This window comes from Orcinus orca, chromosome 14, assembly GCF_937001465.1.
Source record: "Orcinus orca chromosome 14, mOrcOrc1.1, whole genome shotgun sequence".
Taxonomy (NCBI): Eukaryota; Metazoa; Chordata; class Mammalia; order Artiodactyla; family Delphinidae; genus Orcinus; species Orcinus orca.
Window position 1 is genome coordinate 8,970,856 of NC_064572.1, and position 25,575 is coordinate 8,996,430.

The window sequence follows — 25,575 nt, forward strand, 5'->3', positions numbered from 1 at the left end:
TCCAATTAGCTTGGCCTTTGGAAGACAGATAAGTTCCGTGCAGGGGGCGGACGTGTAAACAAATAATGACAACCTAGAGCTCAGAGTAAATGCCCTAAGAGAGGGCGGATAGGATGGGATGGGAAAAAAGAAAAAGGAATTGTTAGCCCTGCGCATTGCACTAATCAAGATTTCAAATCGATTAATTTAGAAAGTCTTAAAAATGGCTTAAAAAGTTAGCTTTTAAAACGTTTTGACATATGTAAATTATAAAAGTAAAATATAATTTCAATACAAGTGAAATCTGACTTCCTTGGCCTCCTTTTGCTGTAGTAATGATAACTGATCCTTAAGTATTCTCAAGTTTGCTAGGGAACACTCATTCTACAAACACTTGATTCTTCTAAATTTAGTTATTTGTAGATATTAAAAGTAGTCCAGCAATATCTTTAAAAATTACTGTTTAGGTCTGCGGCATGCAAAGAAGTGTATTTACAGCTCTCTATGCTTTTTTCATGTATTTTCATTGATATCTACCTAAAAGATTAGATGTCCGTATCAAAACCTTTATTAGCTTTCATTTTGTTCCAATTAAGTATACAAAATCACAAACTTAACATGTGTATCTTGAAAATACTTAGTCAAATGTGACACTTTTAAATTTTTCATGAATAGAACAAATATAAAATGTTGTTTCAAATACTTCCAAAGATCTATGATTTCAGAATTTTCACTTATTCAGGTTTAATAACCTGTGAACTCATTCCAAATTAGTGAGGTTTCACCAAACTATCTGCTGACCATGCAATAGCCAGTGAATGACAAGTTCACCAAGGAGATTCTAGAACTCCACCGGCATGTAACTGTTGTCATTTATTCAAATGTTATAGAGAAGATCCACACTGTCATGCAGGAATTTATCTTATAAACACTTACAGGGTACTTACTATTATGTGCCAATCTCTGTTCTAAGCATTTTACAAATATTATCTCATTTAATCTTTACAATCACCATGAGGTGGGCACCATTATTATGTCCATTTATAGCAAATGAAACAAGAGTAAGGCAGTGAGATGAGTAGCAGTAGGAGTGTTACCTAATACTTTGGGGAGAACAAAGGCTTGTGTCTCCCAAAGCCAGTAATTAGTACAACTTTTTCCCTGCCCCGAACCTAATGAAGATCAACTGTTCTAAAACCTGAAGGATGAATTCAGGGAAAGGTGCTGTCATCTCCATATCACACCAACTTGGAGGAAAGCTCATTGTCCACCTCTTTCACTTTCCTTTGTTCTTCTGGCAATGTTTACTTAAACTATAAAGCAGTAACCACTATGAACTGATGAGAGACTTACAAAAAAATGAGGCAAAATTGAGATTAAATGCAAAGGACAGAATTAAATGAGGAAATGAATTTAGAAATGAATGTGCCGAGTCTTGAGGAAAGCCCAGTGAACAGGCTTTGCCTTCAAGAGACTAGCCCTATTTCTCCTTTAAAAATGTTTAAAATGCACAAGAGAGCGTCTTTTCTGCTCAGGAAATCACACATCTGATTGTTAACTAATGACCTCTTGTTTCCCCATCTGTGGCAATCTTGTTTTAATACATTACAGAGAACAGAAAAATCACAAGTACAACATAGGCATCCCACCAAGATAAACAGGAAGACGATCTTCAAGTTCTGGGAAAAGCAACTAAAAATTTGAGCCATTTTCTAACTATAGTATCGGGACACGCACAAGTAGGTGTCTTGGAAAACAGCACCTGCTCTCTTCTGTACTGGGTGTTCTGCCAGATGCACACATGCGCTGTGCTTCCCCACATACGTCGAACCAGGTTTACTGTCTACCAAGGTGGTTTCCTTATGAAAATAAAATATTTAAATAGACTTTGTATATATTCAGGAAAATTTATCTATCACCCACTTTATCAGCTTATGATTTAAAACTTACCCACTAATCCAGTTAAAAATTGATCCTCTCAAGAAATATAACATGAAACTTTAGAATCATTCCTCATTATAATGATTATTTATTTACATAATGTATATAAATATAATGGGTTAATATAATTACACTATGAGTTGTTTTTTGTTGTCATTGTTAACAAACATTACCTTAATGTTGAACCCACTTTTAATGTAGTCCCAATTAGTAACTTATACCAACCCAGGTTAAAGACAGCTCAATTTTTTTCTGTAACTCTTTTTTGTGGGGAAAGGTAAACGTACACAAAGATAGAGATAGTAGTACAATTAACCTCAACCCTGATTAGGTCAATAATTATCAACTTCAACAATTATCAACATTTTTATGTTCTTGTGCCCCCCCATTTTGCCTTTTCTTTTTATTTTCCTTTTTTTTTTTTGGCTGCAGGATCTTGGTTTCCCGACCAGGGGATTGAACCGGGCCCATGGCAGTGAAAGTGCAGAGGAGTCCTAACCACTGGACCGCCAGGGAATTCCCTCCGTTTTGCCTTTTTTTTTTTTTTTGCCTTTTTTTAAATTTATTTTTTATTGAGTTATAATTGACATATAACATTTTATTCATTTTAGGTGTACAACATAATGATTTGATATATGTATATTTTATGAAACAATTACCATAGGAAGTTTAGTTAACATTCATCACCTCACACAGTCTTTTTTCCTTGTGATGAGAACTTTTAAGATCTTCTCTCTTAGCAACTTTTTTTTAAATTAATTAATTAATTAATTTATTTATTTTTGGCTCCGTTGGGTCTTCGTTGCTGCGCGTGGGCTTTCTCTAGTTGTGGTGAGCGGGGTCTGTTCTTCGTTGCGGCAGGCAGGCTTTTCATTGCGGTGGCTTCTAGGCGCGCAGGCTTCAGTAGTTGTGGCATGTGTGCTCAGTAGTTGTGGCTCGTGGGCTCTAGAGCGCAGGTTCGGTAGCTGTAGCGCATGGGCTTAGTTGCTCCGCGGCATGTGGGATCTTCCCGGACCAGGGATTGAACCCGCGTCCCTTGCACTGACAGGCGGATTCTTAACCACTGCTCCACCAGGGAAGCCCCTCTCTTAGCAACTTTTAAACCTGCAATACAGTATTGTTAACTATAGTCACTCTTCTGTGCATTACGTCTCCCAGACTTACGTATAACTGAAAGTTCGCACACCTTTGGACCGTTTCACCACCCCCTCTACCCACTGCCTCTGGCAACCACTAATCTACTCTTGGTATCTATGAGTCAGTTTTTTTATTTTTGTCCTTTAGAAACCACATGTAGGTGAGATCATACAGAATTTGTCTTTCTCTGTCTGACTCAGCATGATGCCCTTGAGGTTCATCCATGTTGTCGCAAAAGGCAAGATGTACTTCATTTTTATGGATGAATAATATTCACATATATATACATATATATGTATACACCACATTTTCTTTATCCATTTATCTATCAATGGTCATTTAGGCTGCTTCCATAACTTGGTAATTTTAAGTAATGTTGCAATGAACGTGGTGGTGCAGATATCTTTTCCACGTAGTGTTTTCATTTTCTTCAGGTAAATACCCAGAAGTGGAATTGCTGGATCATATGGTAGTTCTATTTTTAATTTTTTGAGGAACCTCCATACCGTTTTTCACAGTGGCGGCACCAATTTGTACTCCCATCAACATTGCACAAAGGGTTCTCTTTTGACCATATCCTCACCAACATTTATTTCTTGTCTTTTTGATAATAGCCATTCTAACAGGTGTGAGGTGATATGGTGGTTTTGATTTACATTTCCCTGATGGTTAGTGATGTTGAGCACCTATTCATGTACCTTTTGACCATCTGTATGTCTTCTTTGGGAAAATGTCTATTCAGATCCTCTGCCCACTTTTTCATTGAATTGTTTGTTCTTTTTCTGTAATACATATAGTATACCAGATATATGATTTGCAAATATTTTCTCCCTTTCTCTGGAATGCTTTTTATTTTGCTGATGGCTGCTTTTGCTGTACAGATCGTTTTAGTTTGATGTAGTCCCACGTGTTATTTTGCTTCTGTTGCCTTTGCTTTTGGTGTCAAATCCAAAAAATCATTGCCAAGACAGATGTCAAAGAGCTTCACCCCTATGTTTTCTTCCACGAGTTTTATGGTTTCAGGTCTTACGTTCAAATTTTCAATCCATTTTGAGCTGAGTTTTGGTGTGGTGTAACATAGTGGTCCAGTTTCATTCTTTTGTATGTGACTGTCTAGTTTTCCCAACACCATGTATTGAAGAGACTATCCTCTTCCCATTATGTTCTTGGCTCCTTTGTCATAAATTAATTGACCATATATGTGTGGATTTATTTCTAGGCTGTCTATTCTGTTCCCTTGATCTATGTGTCTTTTTTACTTTTCCCCAGTTCAATAGCATTCTCATTACTTTTGCTTTGAACTCTTTATCAGATAAATTATTTATCTCTGCTTCATTAAGGTTTTTTCAGGGGGTTTTTATTTCTTTTTCTTTTCTTTGTCTTCTCATTCTGTTTAACTTTGTCTGTATGAAATTAGGTGAAACAGTTACCTATCTGGTCTTGAAGGTGTGCCCTTGTGTGTGAGTGTCCCTGTGCGGTTTGCACGTGTCCAGTGGCTTTGGTGGAAGAGCTGGATTTGAAGTGAGCAGGGCTGCATATGTCGCGGTGGTGTGCTGGCAGTGTTTGCCACGTAGGAGGTAAGGCTGGGGTTGGAAGGACTAAAGCCAGAACTACGTGCAAGCCAGGGCTTCTGCTGTGCTCAGTGGTCATCACAGCCCTCTCAGGTGTGAGGCCAGGAGCAGGTGCCCTGAGGGAGTTAGGTTTTTCCTGGGGGTGAATGGTAGTCTCCACCTTGATTTGGGATGCGGCTGAGGCCTGAGGGCTTAGGGCTGCACTTCTGTGCTGGTTTCCCTTTTTCCCTGGTGTGCAAGCCTTGGTTGGAGGCTGGGTTGGGGCCTGAGGAGTTGCTGCCTCACCACTGGGCTGGCCCCATCCTCTCCCAAGTGTGCACAGGGAAGGGAGCTTTGGAGAACGTGGTCTCTGCCTGGGAGCTAGTTTCACTCCCAAGTGTGTGCACCAAAACGCATGCTAGCAATGGCTGCCTCAGCCCTGGCCAGAGGCATGGGCGGGGTCTGAGTTGCCTCTGCTCCCTCCAATAATACCCATTCTCATTGGAAACAGCGACCTCCGCCTTCGTGGGGAGCAATGCCAGAGCGAGAGGGGCTGGGGCAGGAGCCTGGTGTGAGCTGTGCGGCGTGCACTGGGGGGGGTCCTGACAGGCAGGCCAGAGCCCCAGGCAGTTTCCAATCTGCTGCGTCCGTGCTGTGCGTGTGTTCAGGAGGCCTGGTTTCTTACAGCACTCCGGTAAGGCCCCCTGTCTTCCGCTTAGCGGGCTTGTCTTCCTGGTGTCAGACCTCAGGGCTGGGGTGTGGCTCAAACGCCTTGCTCCCCAGGGCAGGGATCCCCGAGCCTGTGATATCCTCCTCTTCTAGGGGTGTGGGTCCCAACCATCTCCATTCCTACCACACTCCGTGTGGCTCTCTCTTTACAGCGTTGGTTGTAGAAGAGCTGTTCCGGGAGGCCCCGGGTCAATTTCTGTGAGGGTCAGTCTATGTGCAATTGTAGTTTTGATGTTTTCATGAAGGGAGGGGAGCCCAGCGTCCTTCTACTCTGCCGTCTTGATCTCTGCATCGCACTCTTTCTTTTTTTTCAACATGTTCAAACATTTTGTTTCAAGCTTACTTTTTTAAAATTAATTTATTTATTTATGGCTGCGTTGGGTCTTCGTTGCTGTGCGCGGGTTCTCATTGCGGTGGCTTCTGTTGTTGCGGAGCACGGGCTGTAGGCGCGCGGGCTTCAGTAGCTGCAGCTCGAAGGCTCTAGGGCACAGGCTCAGTAGTTGTGGCGCACGGGCTTAGTTGCTCCGCGGCATGTGGGATCTTCCCGGACCAGGGCTCGAACCCGTGTCTACTGCATTGGCAGGCGGATTCTTAACCACTGCGCCACCAGGGAAGCCCTCAAGCTTCCTTTTTTTATTTCAAAAATAACATAGATGTTTATCCTATAATTTGGTTTTTAAGAAGCCATTTTATTGACTATTATTAATTCATAAAAAGCTGTACGTGTTTAATGTTTACAAAAGATATCTTTGAATATAAGTATACGTCCATGAATACATCACCACAATCTATGCCATAAAAAATCCATCTCCAGAAGTTTCCTCCTGCCCTAATTATTTATTACTGTTATATTTTGTGATAATAGCACTGAAGATCTACCCTCTTAGCAAATTTTTAATTATACAATACAGCATTGTTGACTACAGTCACTATGCTATACAGTAGATCTCTAGGTCTTATTCATTTTGTATAACTGAAACTTTGTACCCTTTGACTAATACCTCCCTGTTTCCCCCTCCCCTTAACCCCTGGCAACCACCATTCTACTCTCTGCTTCTATGAGTTTAGCTATTTTAGATACTTCATATAAGGGATATCATGTAGTATTTGTCCTTCTGTGTCTGGCTTATTTCAGCTGGCATAATGTCCTCCAGGTTCATCCATGTTGTTGCAAAAGGCAGGATTTCCTTCTTTCCTTAAGGCTGAATAATATTCATTGCATGCTTATGTCACATTTTCTTTATCCATTCATCCATCCATGCATATTTATTTTCATATCTCAGCTATCGTGACTAAAGCTGCAATGGACATGGGAGTCCCGATATCTCTTCAAGTTTCTGATTTCAATTCTTTTGGATATATACCCCGAAGTGGGATTGCTGGATCTATTTTAATTTTTTTGACGGACCTCCATAATGTTTTCCATAGTGGTAGCACCATTTTTGATTCCCACCAACACTGTACAAGGGTTATAATTTCTTCACATCCTTGACAGCACTTGTTATTTTTTGTTTTTGCTTTGTTTTGTTTTTTTATAATATCCATCCTAACAGGTTTGAGTTGATATCTCATTGTGGTTTTGATTTGCATATCCCTGATGATTAGTGATGTGAGCACCTTTTCATGTACCTTTTGGTCATTTGTATGTCTTCATTGGAGAAATGTCCTTTCACATCCTTTGTCCATTTTTTGGGTTATTTGTTTATTTTGCTGTTGAATTGTAGTTGCAGTAGGTCCTTTATGTAAGGATATTAGCACCTTAGATATAGAGTCTGCAAATATTTTCTTCCATTCCATAGGCTGCCTTTTCACTGTTTACGTTTCCTCTGCTGTGCAGAAGCTTTTTAGTGAGATGTAGTGCCACCTGTCTATTTTTGCCTTTGATGCTTATCCTTTATGTGTCATATCCAAGAAATCATTGCCTAAACTAATATTATGACTTTCCCACTATGTTTCCTTCTAGGAGCTTTACAGTTGCAGGTCTTACGTTTAAATTTTTAATACATTTCGAGTTGATTTTTGTGTATGTCATAGATAAGGGTCCATCCAATTTCATTCTTTTGAATGTAAATATACAGTTTTTCTAACATCATTTGCCCCATAAAGATAGCATATTCATGTCGCTCAACCTAATATGTCCCACACAAAAGTATATTATTAACCATTTATGAATTGGCGTACCTTGTTCACCCTGTCTCCTTTCCTCACAGGAGTTACCTGGATGCTGTGTTTTTAGTTCCCATTCACTTTTTGAGCCCACTGTGATCTGATTTCTATCTCCATCACTACCAAATTGGCAATGATGTTCTAGTTGTTAAATTTAAAAGCCATTTTTATTCCATTCTCAACGTTTTTTTTTTCTTTTATGACATTGACATTTTTGAAGAATATATGTCAGTTGTTTTACAGAATGTTCTTCAGTTTGGATTTGTCGTCCTCGTGATTAGAGCTAGATTCAGATTATACACTCTCTGGCTGAAATACTAAGGAAGTAATGTCGTGTCCTTTTCTGGGTATCACATTTGGAGGTACATGGTGTCCATCTGTCCTTAACTGGTTATATTAATTTTGATCATCTGGTCAAGGTATTGTTTTGTGTCTCCGCTATATAGTTACTGTTCTTCTCTGTGGAATTAATAAGTAATCTGTGGGGAGACACTTTTTAAGACCTCATCAAACTAGATATAACATTCCTTAGCAATTCTTGCCTGAACCAACATAGTGTTTATCCAACTCCACTACTCCCTTCACACTAGTGAGCATTTTACTGAAAGGAAGAGCCTTCCTTTCTTTATTTAATCATCAATATAGACTCACGGATCCTGTTTAATTCAGTGGATTATAATCCATTGCATCCTTATTTATTTTTGTGCTCGAAGTGTCCCAGACATGGATAGTAGGAGTTCCTTCAAGACTTCTGTGTCTTTTTTCCATGCTACATATATCTTGTTTGTTTGTTTGAGCACTTCTGGTTCAACAAGATGTTCCAGGCTCAAATTATACCTTCCCTGCCTCAACCCTGGGATCAGTCATTTATTCAGTGACCCCTGCATCCTTTTAGTGAGTAATGGTATCTGGAAACCAAGATCTAGATTATAAGTGTGCTTATTGCAACTAGGATATCATTGCTTCTAGACCCTTTCAGCCTACAGAGCTAAGTAATCTTGAGTTCATACTGATACCTCCAATTCCAATCCAATACCACAAGGTTCTTCATTGCCTTCCCCTGTTCTTTATTTGTATCTCCCTTCGTCTGTAGTGTGAACTATGGCTACAGACATTAACACAATTTGCTACAAGTAAAGTAGTTTCATAATTACCACACACATACTGCTACCACTGCTACAAAACAAAAACAAATATTGAGTTCAAGATTGGTCTGAAGTTCTTTTTTTCTCCTAGATTGAGAATATGTAGTCAAAGTACTCTGTTCAAAAGTAATTGATTTAGTTTTCATTTTTATTCCCTTCAGTGCTGTAGTGTTATGAATTTGCAGTCCAGCTAGTGTTGTTTAGTTGTGTTTGCATTCAGTGTTAGGGCATTCACCCTTCCTCATTGATTTAATTTTTTACATATGTAAAACATTAACATGATTTCAAAGGGAAACTATTAAAAAAGTTACATTCAGAGAAGTATCTATCCCTATTCCTTCCATCCATCCACTTCACCTCCTTGCCTCTGTGAGTAACCAGTCTTCTTCTTATTTTCTGGTTTATCCATCCTGTATTTTTCTTTATTGAAATATAATTGACATATAACATCATGTAAGTTTGAGGCATGCAGCTTGTTAATTTGATACATTTATATATTACAATATGATTAGTGTTCCTGGTACCTTTATCATGTCACAGAACTTTCTTGTTTATGTTGAGGACAACTAAGATGCAGTCTTAACTTTGAAGTTTATAATACAGTATTGTTGGCTATAATCAATCTGTTGTGCATTAGAGCTACAGAACTTATTTATTTGCTAGTTGAAAGTTTGTACCCATAAACATTTCTCCAATTTCCCCAGCCCCAGCCCCTGGAAACCACCATTCTACTCACTGTTTTTACGAGTTCAACTTTTTTAGATTCCACATATAAGTGAGATCATACAGTATTTGTCTTTCTCTGTCTGACTTATCTCACTTAGCATAATGCCCTTAAGGTCCATCCATGCTGTTGCAAATGAAAGGATTTTTTCCTTTCTCATGTCTGAATTTTCTATATATATATATAACCCACAACTTCTTTATCTATTCATCGGTTGACAAACAGGTTGTTCTCATATCTTGGCTGCTGGGAAAAATGCTGCAATGAACATGGGTATGCAGATATCTTTGAGATACTGATTTCAATTCCTTCAAATATATACTCAGAAGTGGGATTGTTGGATCCTATGGTAGTTCAATTTAAATTTTTTGAGGAACTGCCATACTGTTTTCCATAATGGCTGTACCAATTTACATTTCCACCAATAGTGTATAAGCGTTCCCTTTTCTGCACATCCTCGCCAACATTTGTTATCTCATGTCTTTTTGATAAAAGCCATCCTAACAGGTGTGAGGTAATATCTCACTGTGGTTTTGATTTTCATTTCCCTGATGATTAATGATATTGAGCAACTTTTCATATACCTATTGGCCATTTGTATGTCTGCTTTGAAAAACCTATTCAGGTCCTTTGCTCAATATATAATTGGATTGTTCACTTTTTTTGCTATTGAGTTATGTGAATTCTTTTTTTTTTTTTTTTTTTTTTTTTTTTGCCGTACGCGGGCCTCTCACTATTGTGGCCTCTCCCGTTGCGGAGCACAGGCTCGGGACGCGCAGGCTCAGCGGCCATGGCTCACGGGCCCAGCCGCTCCACGGCATGTGGGATCTTCCCGGACCGGGGCACGAACCCCTGTCCCCTGCATCGGCAGGCGGACTCTCAACCACTGCGCCACCAGGGAAGCCCCTATGTGAATTCTTTACATATTTTGGCTATTAGTTTTGTATCATGTATGTGGTTTTTGAATATTTTCTCCCATTCTGTAGATTGCCTTTTCAATTTACTGTTTGCCGTGCAGAAGCTCTTTAGTTTAGTGTAGTCCCACTTGTTTATTTTAGTTTGTGTTGCTTGTGCTTTTGGTGACTTATCCAAGAAATCATTGCCTAGACCCATGTCAAGGATCTTTTCCCCTATGTTTTCTTCTAAAAGTTTTACGGTTTCAGGTCTTACATGTGATTTCAGGTTAATTTTTGTTAGTGGTGAAATATAGGTGTCCAGTTTCATTCTTCTGCATGACAATATCCAGTGTTCCCACCATCATTTATTAAAGAGACTGCCCTTGTCCCATCGTGTGTTCTTGACACCCTTCTCAAAAATTAGTTGACCATATATTTACAGGTTTATTTCTAAACTATATTCTGTTCCACTGTTCTGTGTGTCTGTTTTTATGCCAGGACCATATGGTTTTGATTACTTTAGCTTTGTAATATAGCTTGAAATCAGGTATTGTGATGGCTCCAGTGTTGTTTGTCTTTCTCTAGGTTGCTTCAGCTATTCGGAGTCTTTTGTGGTTCCATGCAAATATTAGAATTGTTTTTTCTATTTTTGTGAAAATATGCCATTGCAGTTTTGATTGGGATTACACTGAATCTGTGGGTCATTTTTGGTAATATGGACATTACCACATTAATTCTTCCAGGAACATGGAATATCTTTCTATTTGTTTGTATCTCCTTCAACCTCTTTCTTCAATGTCTCATAGTTTTCAGTGTAAAGGTCTTACACCTCCTCGGTTAAATTTATTCCTAAGTATTTTATTGTTTTCAATGCTATTGTAAATGGGATTGCTTTCTTAACTTCTCTTTCAGATAGTCTGTTGTTAGTGTATAGAAATGCAACTGATTTATGTGTGTTGATTTTGCATCCTCCAACTTTACTGAATTAATTTATTAGTTCCAACTATTTTTTGTTGGATCTTTAGGATTGTCCATGTATTAGATCATGTCGTCTGTGAACACAGATAATTTAATTTTTCCTTTCTGCTATGGATGCCCTTTATTGTTTTTTTTCCTTGCCTAATTGCTCTGGCTAGGACTTCCAGTACTATGTCAAACAGAAAAGGTGAGAGTGGGCATTCCTGTCTTGTTCCTGACCTTAAAAGAAAGGATTTAAAATTCTCACCATTGCGTATGATGTTAGCTGTGGTCTTGCCATATTGGCCTTTATTATGCTGAGTGTTTTTATTATGAAAGGATGTTGTATTTTGTCAAATGCTTTCTCATCTATTGGGATGATTATATGATTTTAATATTTCATTTCATTCATACTATTAATGTGGTGTATCACATTTATTGATTTTCATATGTTGAACCATCCTTGCATCTCAGGGATAAATCCCACTTGCTCATGGTGAGTGATCCTTTTAATGTGTTATTAAGTTTGATTTGCTAGTATTTTGTTGGGCATTTTTACATCTATCTTCATCAGGAATACAGGTTTGTAATTTTCTTTTCTTGTAGTGTTTTTGTCTGGCTTTGGTGTCAGGGTATTGCTGGCCACATAAGATAAATTTGGAAGTGTTCCCTCCTCTTCAATTTTTGGGAAAAGTTTGAGAAAGACTGGTGTTAATTCTTCTTTAAATGTTTGGTGGAATTCACCTGTGAAACCATCTGGTCCTGACCTTTTCTTTCTTGGGAGGTTTTTGATTATTGATTCAATCTCCATGCCCCTTAGTTGTCTGTTCATGTTTTCTATTTCTTTAGATTTGGTCTTGGTAGGTTTTCTGGTTCTAGAAATTCATCCATTTCTTCTAAGTTATCGAGATTGTTGGCATATGTTTATTCATAGTAGTCTTTCATAATTATTTGCATTTCTGTAGTATCAGCTGTAATGTCTCCTGTATTTCTTTTTATAAGCAGATTTGTGTATGTTTTCTTATTTCCTCTTCTCTTATACACAAAATAGCATATTGCATGTACTGTTCTGCATTTTACTTATTTTACTTAATATATCCTGGAAACCACCACATATCTTGTCCTAGAGTTCTTCCTCATTTTTATTACAACTTCATGGGTCTCCATCATGTGAATATATCATAGTTTATTTAACCAGACTCCTATGTTTGAACATTTAGCTAATTTCCTAATATTGATCATTTGTATTTTCTCTCTTTTTCCCCTCTAATCCATCTAGCTAAAAATTTGTCAGTTTTGTGGTTGGTTTTTTTTGAGGTATAATTGATATACAATAGTATATAAGTTTCAGGACTTGTCAGTTTTGTTTCTCTTAGGAAAGCAATTTTGTTTTCATTGATTTTCTTTATTGTTGTCTGTTCTATTGATTTTGGCTATTATGTGAATAATTTCCTTTTTCAATTCACTCTGGATTTAATTTGCTGTCTTTTTCTGTTTGTTAAGGTAGAAACTTGAGTCAATGATTTTAGACCTTTCTTCTTTTCTAAGCACTTTGGACATCTGACTTTTAAAAACCAGGAACAGGATTTACAAATTATTCAAAATGAGCTGCATATGTAATACTGACATGGAGTTATTGAGAAAATACTGGTTTTAGTTGTTTCCAGGTAAAGCAGTCTCTAGTAACATGTCAACCAAGAAAATATATGCAATTGCTAGATAGCCTTAGATATACTACACTTTATACACTTAAAGGTATAAATTCCTCTCTAAACATTACATTAGCTGCAATCCATATGTGTTAATATGTTGTGTTTTTATCTTCATTCAGTAAAATATGTTTTGCAGTAATATCTCTTGTTATTTCTTCTTTGACCTATGGCTTATTTAGAAATGTGTTATTTAATTTTCAGATATATGGGATTTCCAGATGTCTTTCTTCCGTTGAATTCTAATTTAGTCCATTTTGATCAGAGAACATATTCTCTATGATTTCAATCCTCTGTCAATTTTGGAGGCTTATTTTATGACCCAGTCTATGGCTTATTCTGGTGAATGGTCTTTGTATGCTTAAAAAGAATGTATTTTCTGCTGTTGCTGAGTCAAGTGTTCTACAGACGTCAGTTAGGTCAAGTTGGTTGATAATGTTCAAATCTTCTGTATTCTTACTTATTTTCTGTGTACTATCAGTTGTTGAGAAAGGATGTTGAAATCTACTATAGTTATGGGTTGTTCTTGTTCTCTCTGTTCTGTGAGGTTTTGCTTTTTTATATTTTAATGCTCTGTTAAATACTCCATTGAAATTGTATGCCTTCTTACTGAACTGATCTTTTTATCATTAGGAAATGTCCCCCTTTATTCCTGCTACTTATACCTTTCCCAAAGCTTACTTTGATATTAATAAGCACTTTATCTTACAATTAGTGTTTGTATGGTATATTATTTTCATTCTTTTACTTATGTCTCTATGTTTTAAGCACATTTCTTGGAGATAGTATATAGTTGGCTCTTGCTTTTATATTCAATCTGATAGTCTCTACCATTTAACTGAAATATATAGACTACGGGTCAGCAAACATTTTCCATAAACAACCAGATAGTAAACTGGTCTCTGTCACAGCTACTCACATCTGCTATTGTAATGTGAAAGCAGGTATAGAAAATACATAAACATATGCACATGGCCCTCTTATTTACAGGAGGCTTCTTCTGCTTCTGCTTGTTGTGTTTCTCTTCTTGATTTCCTGCTCTTGCTTCTGCTTCCCCTCCTCCTCTACCTTCTTTCTCCTTCTCTTCCTTACCCTCTTCTGCCCCTTCACTTTCTCTCTCCTGTTCTACTTTGGTAGAGTGGTGTTTTTCTGCCATAATTTTCCTTAAGCACAATGAACTTCCATATACTTCTTTAGTACAAGTCTGGCTGGCCAAAATAAATAATAATAATTCTCCCACCATTTGTTTGCCTGAAAACTCTTTATTTTGCCTTTATTTTGAGAAATATTTTTGGACTTTCCTGGTGGTCCAGTGGTTAAGACGCCATGCTCCCAATGCAGGGGACCCGGGTTCGATCCCTGGTCAGGGAACTAGATCCCACATACCGCAACTAAGACCTGATGCAGCCAAATAAAAAAATAAATATTTAAAAAAAAGAAAAATATGTTTGCTGGATATAGAACTGTAAGTTGAGGGGTTTTCTTCTAGCCAAACATAGTTGTCCTTCCATTGTGTTCTGGCTCTATTGTTTCTGAAAATTGTCTTTGGTATTTATTACCTTTGGTCCACTGCTAACATGTTTTATTTTCTGAATGCTTTTAAACGTTTCTCTTTGTCACTAGTTTTCAGTGATTTGACAGTAACATGACTTGGTGTTGTCTTCTTTGTTGTAATTCTCATTAACTTCGTTGAGCTTCCTGGATATGTATGTTTATAGTTTTCATCAAGTCAGAAAACATTCTAGCTATTGTTTCTTCAAATAGTTTTCTGCTCCCACTTTCCTGAGATTCAAATAATACATATATTAGACAACTTAATATTGTCCCATAGATCACTGAAGTGAAGTTCTTTTGTTTTTTCCCCTCAGTCTTTTTGTCCCCTCTGTGCTTTCATTTGAAAGCATTTCTTTTGCTGTATCTTCAGGCACATGATCTTTTTTTTTTTCAGTGTCTAGTCTTCTGATAATCTCATCCAGTGATTTTTTTCATTTTGGTTACATCATCTTTTTCAGGTCTGGAATTTCCATTTGGCCTTTTCTTTCTATATCTTCTATTTCTCCCCTCAGTACATCTGTATTTTTCTTTACATCCTTGAGTGTTTTCATAAAAGGTGTTTTAAAGGATTTGTCTGCTCATAGAAAACAAACTTATGGTTACCAAAGGGGAAAGGGGAGGGGGGATAAATAAGGAGTTTGGGATTACATATACACACTACTATATATAAAATAGTTAACCAACAAGGACCTACTGTATAAATAAATATTGACCTACTCAATATTTTGTAATAACCTATAAGGGAAAAGACTCTGAAAAAGAATATATATATTCTGCTGTACGTCTGGAACTAACACAACATTGTAAATCAACTATACTTCAATAAAATAAATAAATAAATAAAGGATTTCTCTGCTTATTCCACACTGTTTCTGGGTCTGTTGCAATTGGATTAATTTTTCTTTGTTTATGGATTACATTTCTCTGCTTCTTTGCAGGTTTAGTAATTTAAAAAAAATTTATTGAAGTATAGTTTGTTTACAGTGTTGTGTTAGTTTCTAGTGTACAGTAATTTTTAATTGCATTTTAAACATTGGGAATATTTCATTGTTGATTTTTCTAAGTTATACCTCAGAGTTCATCATAACAGGTCATTTTTCCCATGTATGTGGTGAGCCCTTTCAATATCTATATTAATGTTTTCTCACTTTGGGAAAGTTTTTTTTTTAAAAAAACACTAGTTTTATTCCCTTGTTTCATTTCTTTTCTTCAGAGATTCCAGTTATATGTATGTTGATTTTGTGTGTGTCTGTTTTCCATTCCCATCATATTCTCTCTAATCCCTTTTAAAATATCTTTATCTCAGTTTCATCCCCTTGTTGTTTTACTCACTTTCTTCATTGTTTATTATTAGGTCTTTATTTGATTCCTTCTTCCTTGGGCACTTTGTAGTCCTTCATTTTTTAGACCTTATGCTTTTTTCTTCAATTGCCTTACTGACTTTGATCAATTCTTGTTGCATTTCTGTTTTTTGTTTTGTTTTGTTTTTTTGTGGCGGGAGGTCCATATTTCTTCTTAGTGTTTGAATTTATGATTCTAAGTGGTGTTCTACAAAATTATCTTTACATGCTTATTTGCGAATATATAATTCATAGAATTTTGTGTCACAGTATACTACTTGGTGGCTGGTTTGGGGGAGAGAGTTTTCATTAGCTAAAAGTATGATTCTTGGTTTGTTTGTTTTGTTTTTGTGTTCTTATAGTTGCTTTGTATGGAGTTGGTTTAATTTTTTGCTATTCCTGGGCATTTAACACATAATATGAATGCCCAATTCAGCCAGGATATGGACATACAGTTTCTTTTAAATAAATGGGTTTATGGTAGTGTTGGAGAGTGAAAGTGTTGGTGTGTCCTATTGTTTAGGAGCCTTGATTTAACTTTCTCTCTTCCCCTTGCTGTGGTGTCTCCGGGGTGCCCCACCCCCGCTCTGTTGACTGACACCCTGCAGGACAAGTCCTGATTGGAGGCAGCTGCTTCCAGCCCCATCACCTTCAAGCGTCTTCCATGTATCCAGGACTGTGAATGATCACCTCCCAGACCTGAGTGCTAACACTCAATGTGGAACGTTTTCTTCCTGGGGCGATTTTGGTCAATGCTTTAAGTCCTTTGCTCCCCTCTTTTCTTTTAAATGGAGTTGCTTAAGCCACTGTCCCCCTACTCTTAGCCTCCATAGGCTTGTAGGAGCAGGAATTCTACAGGAATTTGGTGTTTATTTCTCTTCTTACAGGTAATTTGATGTTTGAGTTGTTCCCTGTCTCCTACTAATGCTGCAGGCTGGGTAATGTTTGGTTTTATTTGCATTTTGTTGATTTCATGAATTTGGAGGAAGCTGTGTAGACAGATTCTGATTTGGGCATCTGACATTATGTTCTAGACCTGGATGCTCTATTTGGAATCGCGTCTCTAGTACCAGAATATGGGGATTTGTGAGCATATGGGCCAGAGAAGCTTTGAGCGGGAATCAACATTGTAGTATGTATCAGGGGTCAGCAAACCTTTTCTGTAAAGGCCCACATATTAAATATTTTAGGCTTTGGGGGGCCATACTCTTTCTGTGGGCCACCAACTCTGCTGTTGTAGCACAAAACAGCAAAAGACAAGTAACTAAATGAATGTGGTTGTGTTCCTATAAACTGTATCACAAAAACCGACAGTGGGTCAGGTTTGACCCTCAGGCCATAATTTGCCAACCTCCAGCATATAGCAACCCAAATGAAATGGCTTCAAAGCAGGTAAAACAAATTACAAATGTTATGACACTTGGTTCTGTAGAGAACTTAGAGCCTCTATTACTAAAATAATAATTTAATTTCTCTGGAGTTTCTCATTAAATACAAAAATATTAGCTTGTATCCGCCATTAAAGAAGCAAAAGGGTAGAGATTGATCTTAAAAATTTTACAGTGCAACAAGTGTGACCGTGGAAGATATTTAATGATGGGAAAATGTTTACAACACATTGTTATATAATGACATATTTCAACATTCAATTAATACTTGTTGAATGAGTAATTCTTTTTTTTTTAAAATAAATTTATTTATTTATTTATTTCTGGCTTCATTGGGTTTGGTTGCTGCGTGCGGGCTTTCTCTAGTTGCGGCGAGCAGGGACTACTCTTCGTTGCGGTGCGTGGGCTTCTCATTGTGGTGGCTTCTCTCGTTGCGGAGCACGAGCTCTAGGTGCACGGGCTTCAGTAGTTGTGGCTCGCAGGCTCAGTAGTTGTGGCTCGCAGGCTCTAGAGCACAGGCTCAGTAGTTGTGGTGCACAGGCGTAGTTGCTCCACAGCATGTGAGATCTTCCCAGACCAGGGCTCAAACCCATGTCCCCTGCATTGGCAGGCAACTCTTAACCACTGTGCCACCAGGGAAGTCCTGAATGAGTAATTTTTTTTTTTTTTTAAATTATTTATTTATTTTTGCCTGCGTTGGGTCTTCGTTACTGCACTCAGGCTTTCTCTAGTTGCAGCAAGCAGGGCTTACTCTTCCTTGCGGTGCACGGGCTTCTCATTGTGGTGGCTTCTCTTGCTGCAGAGCATGGGCTCTAGGTGCGTGGGCTTCAGTAGTTGTAGCACGTGGCCTCAGTAGTTGTGGCTTGCGGGCTCTAGAGCACAGACTGAGTAATTGTGGCACATGGGCTTAGTTGCTCCGTGGCATGTGGGATCTTCCCGGACCAAGGCTTGAACCCCTGTCCCCTGCATTGGCAAGCGGATGCTTAACCACTGTACCACCAGGGAAGTCCCCCGAATGAGTAATTCGTAAAAGCTGACTATAAAACAGTACTGCAATGGGATGTTTACCAAAATGTTAACAGTGACTACCTTTAAATGGTATGACATGTAGAATTTTTTTCCTTCTTTAATCTTTTCTTATTCTGCAGTGATTCTACAATAACTGTGTAAAACAGTTGTTAAATACATTTGTTTTGATCTAAAAGAACCAAGCAATAATATACTCATTTGTTTGTAATAGAATAACAGTGTTCAAATAATAAAAGGATGAAAGGACTTAAAAACAAAAGATGTTAGTAGGTGGTCACAGAATGAAATTGACCAAGTTACTGGAAGCAATCTGGTGCACTGGCAGAAGGATGGATTTTGGAGAAAGAACCTAATTCAAATTCAAACTCCCTTAATATGTATGTGAGATTTGAAAGTGAGACACCTTCCTGAGTCTCAGTTTGCCCATCTGTAAAGAGCAAATAATACTACCTGCCTCAATCTTGTTGTAAAAGTTAAAAGACACAATTTACACAGCTAATTCAAAGAGCTCTGTAGAGCACGTTTACACTCCACTACCTTTCCAAACTAATTCCTTAGAGCCACCTTCAAAAATTTGTTTTGAGTTGAGTTTTTGACCCATTTTGTCTTTTCTTCTATAATCATGTGAAGTCTTTCTCCACATCGTTTTATTCCATGAGTAATTATATATAATCTCAGGGCCATACATTTAAAGAATACCAAGTTAAATCCAGCACCCTTCTGGAAACTGCTACCCACATACTTTCTACAGTCACCATTCTGTGTACGTAATAGAAGGGTATAGTTTTGTGTATTGGAATTTTTTCCACAGAAATGACATTATACTCTTATGTATCCATCTGCAAATTGCTTTTTCACTAGACCCTTTCTTTTCTTTTGCTGTCAGAACCATTGGGACCTTGCAGAACGTCCATCACAGTTTCTTTTCTGTTGATCAAATTTTGCTTATGCATGGCAATTCCAAAAAAATGTAAGAAGGCATCTTTTGCAAACAATGGCCTCTAAAAATATTTCTCAGCATTTGACTCCCGATTGAGTCAATGTTACTATGTAAAGGGAGCTTTCGTTATAGTAATGCCTATGTCAGAGGAAATATTATTAGTATTGTATCCTAGGAATCACTGGCAGGGATGTGGAAAGGATTGAGAAAATGATTAATAACTTTGGTTACTTTCTTACTCACGTTTCCAACAAAGATCCTTCCCTTGTAGTAGCTGCTGCTCTGGATCATTCCTTTGATATTTTTTGCAGATGTACATAGTCTGAAAAGGCCTCAATGAAAATTAAATTGTTTTCTGTACGGAACAAATTCCAATCGGACTTCAAAATGAAGATGCAAACAGAAACAAGAGACAAATTAATACCAATCACCTGAATATAATAAACAAGTGAAGGTGGTGAGAAATTATTGCTGCAGAGAAGACTTACTTCTTGAACAAAGTGTTTAAAATGAAATTTCTAAAGAATTTCCTTTGCTACTTATGTTGAATACATTTTAGAAAATCACTTCTTTATTAATTGGATTTTAAATTTATTTTCAAAATGATCAAAATACTTCAGAACTCTTCAGGAATGTTTATGCCATCAAGATCTGTATGACATCTCCCATGCTCTCTGATGAGTTAAGTTTTATGAACACTTTAACTATTTCAGAGGGAAGTAGAAATAATAGACTTCCTCAAGGGGATTTAACTAATCCATGAGTAACACTGTAACAATGAAATGACTGTATTTTAGAAATATTTTGTAAAGGTAATCCATATAAAATTTAAATGATCTATAAAGATAATGTCATCTCATATTAAGTGAACCTAATACTAAAAGAGGAAGACCAGCTTCATCAAACAAAATTGCCTTCTGGTCCACTAAGCATTCTAATTATGTTTAACTTACATGAAGAAGCAAATTAAACATCATTTTATAGTTTAGGAGATAATATTAACATCCTAATGCTATAATTTTGAGAAAGCTCTAAGTAGGACATAAAGCAATTAATTATTCCAGTGTAATTAGATCTGGAATTAGTAGAGTGGATAGTCATTTTGAGAAACATATTTACAAATATAATACTTTTTTATAATTCCCCTCATGTAGGCCTACTGCTAATGGATATAAGGTTTGAATATACGTGAAATGTTTTTTAACAAGTTACTTACTTTTTCTTTCATTTATTCAACAGGGATTTGCTGTGTGCCTAGCATACGTGAGATGCTGTTCTAGTCACTAGGGGTACAACAGTGAATAAAACAGAAAAATAATCCTCACTTGTATGTAGCACACAGTGAGGAAGAATGAAAAAGGTAAATATAATTATGGCACGTTAGAATCTGATAATGCCAGGCAAGAAAACCAAGGAGATACCAGGAAAAGTTGGAGTATAAATTAAGGGTTGAAGTGCTGGAAAGACCATAACAGAAAAGCAGGGTGCAACACACTCTTTTTAAGTATTTTAGACAGGAAGCTTCTGGCTAGGCTTTTACATAGTGTCTGACATGACCTGTGGGCATTTGGCTGAAGGTGCAGAATTCCAAATGGGGAAGACACTATCAGTGCTTCCAGCTGTCTGCCGGAGAGCTACCTTCATGTCCTGCCGGCACTTTGAACTCCAAAAGTTTAAATCAGCTTTCACCCCAGCCTACTCTTGCATTTCAAGGCTCTGCTAATCATGCAGTTGTCTGAGATGGACACATCAGAGTCTCCCCGGCTTCTTTTTCTTATTTCTTATTTCTCTCCACATCTGTTTAGTTGTCAAGTAGGCCCTCCCAGTCATGAATAGTCATGAAAGGTCCTCAGGGCAGCTTCCTGAGTGTCCCCATCACCACTTGTACTGGGTGCAGTGTCGGGACTGCACAGGCAGAAACTGGGAAGGCATTCATAGTCAGCCCCACTTAATCCACAAGGGGAACATGAATGTAATACTGATTTAAGAAACAGTGCAGGGTAGTCACGAAATCAAAATGCACTCTGGCTCAGGCAGGAAGGCCAGAAAGATCGAATCCAGTCAGGATCGTGTCTTGAAGAACTAGTCGTCAGGCTACCAAGAGTTCCATCCGCATCCAGTTCTTTCCCGTGCCAGCCGTCCTCACTGGCACGCCAGGTTGGGTCACTCCTGCGGATCACTGGAGCTTTCCCTTCAGTGTTTCAAGGATGCCGTGAGCTGAGACACAACTCACCTTCCCCAGCTCTCCCTAGATTATTGTAGCCATCTCCTGACTGGTCTCCCTGCTGCCAGTACCTATCCCAGCTATCAATCCACCTTCCAAAACCACTAGTTCAGAATTATCTTTCTCAACATGGAAACCACGTGCTGCTCCTGTGGGGGGTTTCGTTTATTTGTTTGTTTGTTTTAAGATGGATTGATTGATTTTATTTATTTTTGGCTGCATCGGGTCTCAGTTGCAGCACGCAGGATCTTCGTTGAGGCATGCAGGATCTTTCGATGCGGTACGTGGGATCTTCGTTGTGGTGCACAGGCTTCTCTCTAGTTGTGGCGTGCGGGTTTTCTCTTCTCTAGGTGTGGCGCATGGGCTCCAGGGCACGTGGGCTCTGTAGTTTGCGACACGCAGGCTCACTATTTGTGGCGCGTGGGCTTAGTTGCCAATGGCATGTGGGATCTTAGTTCCCTGACAAGGGATAAAACCCACGTCCCCTGCATCAGAAGGCGGATTCTTTACCACTGGACCACCAGGGAAGCCCCTGCTCCTGTGTTGAAACAAACAAACTTAGATGCTTCCCCATTCAGCATGATAAGTCAGACTCCTGGGGGACCATATTGGACCCTCCATACACTGGCTCCGCCCCGCTTTTCCAGCCCCAGCTCCTGCCACCTCTCCCATTTTACCCATATGAGTTCTTCCACAGATAAGTGCAGTTCCCTCATGCCTGTGTCTTTGGTTACATTCTTTCTTCTGCCTGGGATTCCCTTCACTTTTTCTTCTGTCTGGAAGAGAAAAACAGAGACAGAGGGATATTCATTACTTAAATAAGAGTTTCTTTGCAGTAATAAATGAGGACTCCATGGAAAACAAAAATATTCAGCCTTACTGATGAGCCTAACATAGAATTCTACTATGCATGTCATGAGGACATGAAGAAATTCATAGATAGAGAAAATCAGTCAACTCAGAATAATCAGTAACCTGATTATTCTGCCTCTACAGGGGTAAAGAAAAAGTAGTCCCATGAAACCATTGCTTATAATAAAGACATCTCATGTTGACAAATTGACTGTAAGTCAGGTCAAGAAATACACTGATTCTCAACATTCCTTCTGATCAAGTCATGCTACACGCCATAGGACCAAGGTTACATTTTGTCCAGGGAGAAATTCTAGCCAACAATGTGGGAAATAACCTGGACAAGAACTTCAGTTCTTTAAAGACAAACGTACCGGATGTAGTGAAAAAAATTTGAAACTCCAGAATATTTGAAAGGCAAGTTCTGGGGGTTTGATTAAAATTCTGGAGACAAATTTTAAAAAGATGAACTGTTAAGAGTAAACAAATATTTGGAGAAACCAATAGACAAAAATACAAATATCTCTAATGGAGGGATTGGCATTAAAGGTATAATCCTTGGGCTTGAAGAGGACAGAGAAAACAAAAGAATATTATGTAAGGAAGTGGGATAAAATATTGAAAAGATAGAAATCTATACAGATGTTATAAGTATTTATAAAATTTATTTATCAAGAGAAACTATTCCTTAGCCCAGATATTACTAGTTCATAGTTTCATAGTTCAGGAACACAGGTAAGTGACAAACTTCCATGGAACTCAACCCAAACTCTAAAAGGAACTCTAAAATTTTTTTCAAAAATATAAAAAATAGGGCTTCCCTGGTGGGACAGTGGTTAAGAATCTGCCTGCCAATGCAAGGGAAACAGGTTCGAGCCCTGACCCGGGAAGATCCCACATGCTGTGGAGCAACTAAGCCCGTGCGCCACAACTACTGAGCCTGAGCTCTAGAGCCCATGAGCCACAACTACTGAGCCCACGTGCCACAACTACTGAAGCCTGCACACCTAGAGCCCATGCTCCCCAACAAGAGAAGCCACGACAATGAGAAGCCCGCGCACCGAAAGGAAGAGCAGACCCTGCTCACTGCAGCTAGAGAAAGCCCGCATGCAGCAACAAAGACCCAACATAGCCAAAAATAAAATAATTTAAAATATATATATATGTATGTATATATAAATATCCCCAATGAAGTAGAGGCAATGAAGAGAAGGTAAAGTTTAAAGTCCTGCTTTCTACTGAAGAAGAAATACAAGCCTGGAGAGGAGCATGGAGGAGGAAGCAGCAGCCTGGAGTTCAGAACTTACCAGAAGGACAAACCTAAGTAATTCAGAAGTCTCAGAAAGACACAGAAGGACTCTTGTGTACAAGGAAAATGAAACTAAACATTTTAATCATTGCATCATGCAACTGAAATAGCCAGATCTTCATTCTGAATCAGGTGGCAAATACAATATAACAAAAGAGAAAATGAAAGGTGTAAATCAATGAATGGACAACAGGTAGATCTTTGGAATGAGGTGCTAAGAGATCAGAAAAGAGATGATTTATGTCCTGTGTGCAAAAACAGTTACTGAACGCGAGTTCATGTACCCAACGCACAGTGAGGCCAAATAATACCAAGACATCGGAGTTTGGAGCAGAGAAAGGTTTATTGCAGGACCATGCAAGGAGATGTGGGCTCGTGCCTCCTCGAAGGGTTTCAGCAAAGCACTTTTATAGGCAAGGTGAGGGAGGGGCATGGTTAGTTGTTGCAAACTTCTTGGTGTCTGCGCACTGAGGATTTACTATGTGGGGTCTGAAACGGTGGTCTCTGTAGTGCATGCATCCCTTCCACGTTTATCTGCTGGCGCTCTTCTCCCCTCTTCCCTCTCCTTATTTACCTTTGGAAGACTTATTTTTAGAGTCAGTGGTTTCATGGATTCTTTTTTTTTTTTTTTTTTTTTGCGGTACGCGGGCCTCTCACTGTTGTGGCCTCTCCCGCTGTGGAGCACAGGCTCCGGACGCGCAGGCTCAGCAGCCATGGCTCACGGGCCCAGCCGCTCCGCGGCATGTGGGATCCTCCCGGACCGGGGCACGAACCCGTGTCCCCTGCATCGGCAGGCGGACTCTCAACCACTGCGCCACCAGGGAAGCCCCCTTTTTTTTTTTTTTTTTTTGTTAATTCAAGGTGTTATCCCTTATGGTCATTACTTACTCCTTGTCCCAAATCTGGCTGGCTCTTTGACAGAGTCCCGTCATTTTTGTTGTTTTAGTATTCTCTATCTGCCATTAACTAGACTCAGTCTCACCTTGTACTTTCCCTGCCCCAGCCCTGGAATCGGCCATTTCCCCCCGGTTCCTTTTAGTGGGGAAGAGTGTTGAGGAACCACGGACCGAGTGCTTGGTGTGCTTGGAGCTACTGGAGTGTCTCTCTCCTACCACTAAACCCTGTAGTTTATCTGTTTATTGAAGGATTACCCAGTGTGTTTAGATAGAAGAAAAAAGAAGGAGAAAAGTTATCATGTGATACTCTCCTTGCTAAGGGGGGACCACAGGGGCCCTGGGTCAGTGCTGCGTCCACCAGGCTGGTGGCTCCAAGTGCTTGTTTTATTATTGCTTCTAAGGTGCATGTAAATGTTTTCTTGCATTATTTTGTAAGTATGCTTTATTTCACAGTAAAAAATTTAAGTTGAACATGCATTAAGAAAAAAAAAAAAGAAAACTTCTTGGTGTCTGAATCTTTGTGCTTACAGCTGTCCACGTAGGTCAGGTCACAATGTTCCTGTAAACCTCCAGTAAGACAAATGTTACTCTCTGTTCTGCACCTTTTTATCTCTATATGAATGGACCCTTAAAGGTTGGAGCCCTGAGATGAGGCTATCCTGTATATTTCAGGCTAGAGGCAACATTCTTTTACAAAAGGTGCAGAGCCAGCAGCAGAGCACCAAAGGTTAAAGTATAAAGGAACAAATCTAATATGGAGTCAGATTTGTTCTTGCCTAATACATTTCCCCCCTTTTCTTTGATACTCCTCAATCTCCAGGAGAACAGGTGTTGGACAAGAAGGGGAATAATGTTTGGTATAGAGAGGTTAATCATAAACTTGACAGAGGAATTCAGTTTTGGGGGAACTCAATTTCAATCTCCAATCCCGTCTCATCCTTCCCCAAATCTTTCAGGGAATTGGGCAACAACTGCTCTGGCTACTTCTTGCTGAAATGGGGCATAGCCCTACCCTGATTTGCAGAATGGACACTGAGTTGGAAGTATTCCCAAGTTCCAAGTCCTGGATTCAAGTCTTGTAAGATTAAGACCTCTCCTGAGGTATTCAGG

General features: G+C 38.7%; 1 long non-coding RNA gene across 1 annotated transcript; it reads left to right on the forward strand.

Annotated features, from left to right (window-relative positions):
* The first annotated feature begins 4,307 nt into the window (after positions 1-4,307).
* On the forward strand, positions 4,308-24,117 carry LOC117197329 (uncharacterized). Its single transcript, XR_004477897.2, has 3 exons — positions 4,308-5,301; positions 19,496-19,641; positions 20,424-24,117. It is a non-coding gene; the product is annotated as an uncharacterized LOC117197329 (long non-coding RNA).
* Positions 24,118-25,575: the final 1,458 nt, after the last annotated feature.